Raw genomic sequence first — 9,556 nt, 5'->3', positions numbered from 1 at the left:
ACTGTGCGCAACTGGGATCATAACCCTTATCAAAGCAAGATTTTAAATTTCCTTTGGAAGCTCATTCCGGGCTTTCTCATGTGGGCCATATGGAAGGAGAGAAACAACAGAATATTTAAGGATCACTCTATGCAGCTGGAAGATATCTGGAAATTAATCTGCCAAAATATTGAGGAAACCATATCTCTCAAGACCTGGTATCAGGAGGATCTCCCAACTAACCCCCAAGAACAATCCATGTGGGCCAATTGGAACTTCTAACGCAAGAAAGAACAGCTTATCAAAGGAACAAAGCCTCTAAGGAACCATTTAACTGCGAAATGGTTACCTCCCCTTATGCATATGTACTAGCTAAATTTTGATGGCGCCTCGAAAGGTAACCCAGGAAATTCAAGCTTTGGAGGGATTTTCAGAGATCACAAGGGGGCTCCTCTTTTAACCTTCTTAGGTTCAAAGGGATGGGATACCAATAACTCGGTAGAACTGGAAGGTCTCTGGCAGGGACTAATTCTTGCGCAAGATAAAGGTTTCTTCCCACTCATAATCTAGGGCGATTCCCAAATCATCATAAATATGGTCACAAAAATTCTGCAAGGATCCTCCTCTGGCGAAGTGAGCAACAGCTGCAGAATGGCAAAAAGGCTTGAACTTATTGAATACTGGCTATCCTCTAACAGAGCGATCACTTTAAAGCATATCCGAAGGGAAGGGAAAAAAATTTCGGACTTACTTGCTAATATGGGGGTTGATTGTAGGATGGATCTTCATGTTGGATCAATTTCAAGCCTAGCATCTGAATCTCAACTCACGGATTACAACAACCTAGTGAAGAAGGAAATGCAACAGGAGGAAGGAGAACACCCAGATGCGGGTGAAATTAATGAAACATAATGAGCTTATTCACTGATGGACAGGCTGGGTACTGCCAGCTGCACCTCTGCGTGGCTTCCCAGGATTTCACCCGACGCAAATTGGATAGCCTTAAGAGAGGTAGATTTGGAGGAATGTCTGCATTAATCGCTCGCTTCGTCCAAGGTGATGCTTCAGCTGTTATATTCATGGTGCTCTGTTTTATCCTCTCCACAACTTTTTCTCAGCCTCCATGGTCCAGGTTCTGGCCTACAACGGGTCTGTGGTCTTGTTATGCTGAGGGTCGTGATGGTAGGCTAGTCTATGCAATTGGTGGCAAGCTTTTAATTTCCCCTGAGTTTCGAATTGGGCTGCACTCTCAGGCTCGTCTTGAGCGAACGAAGAGGTCCCTTGTGTTGTTTTATAGCCCTCCGGGCATTGCCCCTGGTCTCATTGTGCGCTCCCCTCACTGCCTCAGCATGGTGCGTCAGAGTATGAGGAGTCGCTCCGGGGGATGCCGAGGTAGCCGAAGTCGTTCGAAGGTTAGCAGTTCTGTGGATCTTGTCGTGCCTCCTGTTACTATCCCCTCCTCTCCGGTGGTTTCGCCTCTTCATAGCCCTTCTCGCAGGCCGACCCCAAACAGTGCGTTCCAGACCAGTCACTTCAAATTTCAGAGCAATCTCTGTAGGCCAATGATCACTGCTCATATACAAATTATAATAATTTAATATTGGCTATACAAATTATAATTTTTAATTTTGAGAAATAAATATTTATTTTTAAAATATTTAAAAAAAATCAAACATTTAATTAAATTACTCATTAAATAATCTAAATTAATTTAGACACAACAATTTTATATACAATTTATCTGAAATTATAATTTATAACCTAAATAACCAGAACTAAACTACCTTATAACAATTATTAATGTATTATTTTGAATTTATTATTTATAATAAAACTTAAAAAATATTAACCAATATTTAATAACTCAAACTAACTTCTCAAATTAATTACATAACCTCAGATGATTTCACAATATCGTATGGATTTTCATTCAATTATGAAAGTAAATTCAATATAGAATCTAGGATGAAAAGTTATGTATCATAATAACATGGAATGAATGTTGCTATAAACATTAATCACAATGTAAATTATTTATAACAATATGGAATGAGTGCTGCTTTTAATATTAATTACAGATTAAATGGATAGAAAGTTATTTATCATAATAACGGAACGAATGTTTCTCTAAACAGTAATCACATATATAAATTATTTATAACAATAATATAGAATCATTGTTGCTTTTAAATGTAAATTATTTATAATAATTACATGGAACCAAATTTGCCTTCAACATTAATCACATGTTTTTACAACCCGAATTTTCTAAAAACCTATAAATAAATAAAAAAACAAAACATTATTTTATTATTTATTTAGTATTCCACACACAAAAGCATTTGACCCATTATCATTGGTTTAGGCCGGACTCATCTAAGTCCACATTGTAAAAGCCATTCGCATTTGTTTAATGTTTTTTTAAAAGAATTATCATATATATAATAATGGCTAAAAGTTTATTAATGATTATTTGTTAGAATTTTCTAAATTAATATTAATTTTAGTTATAATTTTTTACAATTTTTTTTTTAATTTAGATAATATTATTTTAATTTTTATATGAAGTTAGGAGATGTTAAATTAATTATATTATTAATTAAATATATAATTAATAGAAGTTTCTAGGTTATTAATAACTAGGGTTCCAAAGATTTATATATTTCATAAAAACAAAATTAAGATGTAAATTTGTAAATTTAATATTTAAATTTTCTCTTTCATGATATCTTTTTTATGTAATAGAAGTTTTTGCTAGCATTTTAATTTTATGATATCTTCCTTATTGCTTCTTAGAGCATTAAGTATGGGCTTGGAATAATAACTAGATTATATATATTTGCACTATGTGGTGGAGAATACAGAAAGCAAGGAGATATGATGTGATATCAAATGATTAAGAGGTTTTTCTAGAGAGAATGCAGAAATACATGCACATATGGAGAGATATCTATTACACAATGTCATTATTGGAGATAGGGGAGAGCTAAGGTGTTTCTAAGAAGTGGAAGCAATATATGACATCACCTTTAGTGAGTGTGTAAAGGTAGTGTGAGAGTCATACATCATGAACCATGAAAACTAGTCGTAAATACCTAGAAATAAAGTAACACAATTGATGTGTTACATCATAGAAAATGTTCCCATGAAATGATTGACAATATCAAAAATGACATAACATTATTATAATGACACCCATGATAATCTTATTTGACACAAATAAGATGGTGTCTCCCGGAATGAAGGGCGACTAGAAAAGATAAACCTTAATAAAGGAAATAGAGAGCAAATTCTTTTTATTTTTATGTCCATCATTAACTAAACCACATGATTTAAATTTTGTAATTAAGAATAAAGATAATTTAAAGATAATTTAACAAGCTCAAACAGTTCAAGGATCAGTGATAAGTACTAGCTAGGAATCTAGTTTAGTTGGATTCTCTACATCAATCACATCTTCGTGAGGTACAATAAATGCAAGTAGCTTGGAGTATAATGTTCTAATGAAGTGTGTAATATTGAAAAAGGTAGCATTGTAAAAACTTTAGTATTTGTCCGTGTGGGACGGGAACGAAAAGCAACAGAGGTGGTCATTAGATTGGGAAAAAAAATTGAAAGGACACTTACCTATAATTTAATTTTATGTTTCAAAGATGATGAAAATACCTAAATACGAACATGTATTTGTTGCCCATTACAAGGTCGGGAAGAGTTATTTTACAGTCCTAATGCAATTCAGAAGAGAACAATCACATAAGATTACAAATAATCAGATCTGGGATTCGGTTGACTAAATTAATGATCACTTAGTTATATTATTGGATGATTTATGTTGTCGTAAGGATTATTTAAATATTTTTTTGTAAAAATTACTTTGGTATATTTGCCAATGAGACACCGTTATTGTCAAAAGTTTTAAGAGATGGCATGTGAGGATATAGGCTAATAGTGAATTTTTATTTATTTACTTTTAAATTTATTGTTGTTTGTCGAAGCAAATGTTAAAGGGAATCCATGCTCGTTAGATTTTAGACTATTAATAATGGATGTAAATTATGTTATCCTATATATGAAAATTAAGATTAAAACTTTATATCAACCGAAAAAGAATGAAATAATTTAGAAACTCACGAGGTTGTTACTCTATTGTTCATAATTTTTTTAAATATAAATTTGTTAATAATTCATTTCTAAAATAATTTTGCATTTTTTAATCTAAAAAATATATGTAAAATATATGTATTGTTTATATTTTTTTCTAAATATATATAAATAGTCTATTAGTTAATATAAATCAGGAGGATGTTTTAAGTTATTTCTGTTTGGCTGAGAGTTTGTTTTTCTAGGACATAAAGAAATAGGTTATCAGTCGCAAGTAATTCTAGCTAGCTTCCATATTCTTTTAAACAATCACCTTGTATTTTGCTAATAACAGCAAGTAATGACTATCCCACTATTAATTTGACAACTAATAATTCCTCACTTTACAACAATAAAATAAAAAATTGAATTATTGAATTAATATTTAATAATACTTTTAATTATTATTTTTCAATTTATGTTCTATACCCATGTAAATTTGATAATGCTCCTAATTATATTTGATAATGCTTCTAATTAAATATTTTTCTTGTAACCGTTTCTCTATCAATATAAATTTGAATAGATTAGCATTATAAACATATGAGGGGCACAGTAAACAACCTCCTGCAACATCTTATGGCCTCCCACAACAGTACAGAAAGTAGTTGACATCTTCCTTTCAACAATTGCATGTTTGATCTTGAAATATCAAATAAATCTATCTAATAAGCAAATTCAATGACAAAGGTTGGTCAAACAAATCCACATATTAAGAAAATTCAATGACAAGCTTGTTCACCAGAGTATATTTCCAAATATTCAACGTTGATTTCAAAGATTTGACAGCGAGGATATTTCTTTCACCAATTGCAAGGCTGATCTTGCTATATCAAGTAAATACATATATTATGTAAATTCAATAACAAGGTTGTTCTCCCGAGTATATTTGCAGAAATTTAACATTTATTTCTAAGATTTGAGCTTGTAACTTCCTCCAATCACAACTTGCTGGAATGTTTAGCCTTCAAAGTAGCAAACCTCGTGGGTTTAGTAAGAGCAATGCTAGTTGAGCATATATGCTCTATGTATTGTTTGCGTGACTTGAACCCACGTGCTTTCAAGTCCTTTGGCGTGATTTTGGTCCTTTTAACCATAGCATCAACATTTATCTTTTTGTTTTTTGGGGAAATTAAAACATTATCAATAAATATCAAAATCCTCATAGATATAATGAAAATATGTGGACCATGTAACGAATATGAAAAGACAATGCATTGACTAGCTATCAATAAATATCAAAATCTATATATATATAATGAGAATATGGGGAACATGTAACGAATATGAAAAGAAAATGCATTAAATAGTCATAAAAAAATATGTCAATGTTATTATGAGCTAAGATATGTAGTATATAACTTACCTCTCTTAATTTATCTTGAAGTCTAGGTGAATGCCGCAATGGTTGAGGAGAATGTGATTTTCACTGAGTATCATGTCCACCATCATACATGTGCAAAGGTGTTTTAGGAGATGTATATTCATTACTCTGAACATTAGATTATACATAGATATAAGTATGACTCAAATAGAATTAAATGTAAAAATATGCTAAATTTATAAGAGCATAAATAAATATAATCTTACCTTGCATTGTGACATTGGACGTGAAGATGGTTCTAGCATTTGAACCATTTCATTTCCATTCTTCTTAAGATTTCGACAAGGGGTTTTCATTGGTTGTGATGGTTCCAAAGGGAACACCTGCACCATAAATAAGAAATAACACACACACACATATAATAAAAACAAATCAAGGATAACGATATATAATACAAAACATCCATTTCTCATCCCATCATTATGGTAAAACATAACAATTTATATATTAATGTTTTTAGTGGAATAGGTTATATGAATTAAAAACTTACTGGCCCAATAACCCCTTGAAAACCTTGAAATCTAGGTGAGCGTCGTCATAGTTAGTGGCTTGAACTTGGGTAATTTGGTTGATTAGGCTATGCATATCAATATATGCAAAAAAATGGACTCAACTGTGTTGTCATTGTCCTGATTAGTTTCATCAAAGTTTAATATATATGATTGTGCCCGTCTAATCCTTCTTCCCCCACATCATCAGGAACCTCAGTCCTTACTTTCTCTTTTAAAGCAACGTCTATGTGCTTCATTGTCTCCATACATCTACGAGGTAGACTATGATCCCAACGTTGAATTTTTTCACAAATCCTTTGCTTTGAAGTATCATTAAGCTGATCAAATGTAACAACTGACTGTGAAAACAAGTTTCAATGAATTTAGTCCACAACAATAAATTAATATTAATAAAAAACATATACAGATAAATACTAATAAATACTTACAGCTGAAAGAATTTCTTCATTGACAATATTAATAAAAAAGCATATACAAATAAATACTAATAAATACTTACAGCTGAAAGAATTTCTTCATTGACAAATCTTTTATATGCTTGTTGTCGTGCACGACATAGCCTTGCATCTAAACCATATTGTATTTTGGCATTTTGCCTTTTAATTGCACTTGTAGATTTGACCACCCATGTAGCATTTGCGTCTCTTACTCGACCTCTTTGGCATGGAGGAATTGGTGGGAGATTGTGGGTGGGAGCCCGATGATGATTAAGGCCAGATAGCTTAGATCGACTCAAGTTCCCCGCACAAGCACCAACAAGACAAGTGAACAATTGCTTGGTGCCTTTGATAGTTACCTCCCATTCATGTCTATTTTCCTCCATTTTCTTACTTCCTTATAAATGAATATGTAAACAATAGTGTTGTTAAAAACATCATAAAAACACTTTAAAATAAAAATCAATATTCATATCTATTTTTTTGTGGTTACCATAACTATCAACTTTTATAAAATATAGGCCAAAATATTTACAGCATATCTACTACCTTCCCTCCAATACCCTTATAGGCATATCTACTACATTAACCCTTATAGGCATATCTACTACCTTCCCTCCAATACCATGGTCATTAAACTCATTTTTGAGGACTCATTTTTTAGGACAGTACTCCTTTTCAGCAACTGCACCTATATTATAATTTAGTTGGGTTGGGATGAAAGTTGGGGCGCTTTACCTTTGGTCTCAACTATAACCATGTACATTAACACTTACAACCATATTTGCAACTTTCTTTCAAACACCCTGCACATTAAACTGATTTACCGAGCAAGCATTCCTTTTTAGAAACTGGAAGTAATATTATACTTTCGCTAGGATGGGCGGCTCTTGGAAAATAAAAAAAGAGGGATTAGATATTATAGTTAATTTATAATTTAGATTAGTTGATGATGATATATATGGTTAAGATATTGTTTATAATTTTTTTTTACTAAATTTGTGTTTCACTTAACATGACAGCTTTACGACTTAGATACAACACTCAAAATTCTCATAAAGACACAAATAAGAAACTGAAAACATAAATATATACCCATAAAGACAGAAATAATAAACAAATAATATTAAAACATAAATTTATACATATTGTTGTGGCATTTTGAACATAACTTGAGTCTTCGAAATCAATAAAGGCATAACAAACTCTCGTATCCTGTCTTTGGATCTGATGATGCACTCCTAATTATCCTTATTGACTGTGGACCATATGAACACCAATAACTGTACGTAAAAAAAATTACTACAAATTAGATATAATATTTATGCATATTGAAAAAATTATATGTATCTTGAAAAGGCATATAGAGACTCACACACTGTACTCCAGGTATGTTGAGTAATTGGTGTGTGTGATATCCTCTATTCCTCTACTTCGATGTTTCTTAAGAAGAAATTGAGTGGGTGGACAGAAAACATATCTATTTGTTGCAACTCAACTTTTTCTGTAGATGATAAAAACTTAACACATAAATTCTCTTGCGGTTGCCGAGCCTCGCTTATAAGCCTTATGACTTCTCCCTCGCCCAATTTAGTGACACTCTTAAAATTTTCGCATCCTTGGGCTCTCCAAGTAGAATTCTATCGGGGATGTCCAGTTAAGAGAACTATGGCCAACAATTTAATTAGGAACAACCTCAACCTAGCATGGCAGTGTTAATGCCATTATGACTACACAGAGATCCGGAAATAATCCCAACACCAGAAAAGAATCAATAGAAGGGTATAATCAGTTCATATCGGAACTGAGTTAATCTAATGAAAACAATGCAAAACATGGCCTATATCGATGTGAGAGACAAACTACCTGCTGTGATATATATAAGCCATGGAATTTTCTCTAATCTAGCAGAAGGACATGGTGTATCGATCTTCAAATCGATAAAATTAGAGGTGATAGGAGGACCCTCTATTGAATGGCCATGCCATATTGCATTTTCTATTTTTTTAGTTTCGTCTTATGAAGAAGATTTTTGATACGGTAATAAATTTGTAAGTTTTGTTTCTTTATATTCGGTGGCCCTTTTTAGACTGGTTACAGGAATAGCTCTGAACATTGTGTATGTGGATGGGAAGCTTAGTATGTCTTTTTATTTTCGCAAATATGGGAGAGATATGGATAACATGTACTAGTTTTTATTTTCTAATATAAAGTTAATATTTTTCTCTTTATGGAAGAATAAAATTGTGAATTTAAATTATCTAAATAATTTTTCTAGTGTATAAATAGATTCAGTGTTTTATTAAAAGACAATTGAGATACCTAATTTATGCAAATTATATCACTGAAACATGAAATGTTAAGAACTATCAAATTTGAAAATTAAGATTCTAAGAAGTCCCAAATTTCCATGAGAATAATTACCCTAAAGAAGACAAAAAAAACATCTGATAATTAAAATTACATGATCTCTTTTTTTGAGATAATTAAATAAAACTGAAATATTTCCAAGATTTCATGGATAAAATTGAAGTAAAACCATTATTCTCATTTTTACCCCTAAATAAATATGAAATCTACCTTCAAAATAAAAATATAAACATGACACATAATGTGAACAACTTTTATTTTTGAAGAATTGAAGAAAGCGTATTAAGAAATGGGAAAACGGAAAATATAATCACATACACTTGTGTTCAAATAATTTAACCCTCCTTCCAGAAGACAATTATATAGAAATCTGAGAACAAAAATATGATTATAGTATAAAATCAATTTCTGAATCGATTCAAATGACAAAATACTCATGTGAATCTAATTACGAATTTTGAAGAGATCACAAAAACGAAGCTCTATAAGTAGTAAGTAGTATTTATCAGACACCCTCATAAAACTTCCACAATCTCACACCCGACAAAACCAAATTCTGAAGTACAGAAGTGTAACAGTACTGTGGCTATCATGTTCTCCCATACCGTTCAGCTACGGCAGTTCCTATTTCAGACCCTATAGCATTCATTCATGGTGTAAAGAGATTAAATAAAACTAAAAAGCTCTTGTGTGGTTTTTCTGTGTTCTGTAGGGCGAGAGCGAGTCCTCCTGTT

Source organism: Pinus tabuliformis, chromosome 1_2 (genome assembly GCF_031772625.1).
Source record: "Pinus tabuliformis cultivar Carrire ecotype Pingquan chromosome 1_2, CPIR1, whole genome shotgun sequence".
Taxonomy (NCBI): Eukaryota; Viridiplantae; Streptophyta; class Pinopsida; order Pinales; family Pinaceae; genus Pinus; species Pinus tabuliformis.
This window is presented reverse-complemented; position numbering follows the sequence as displayed.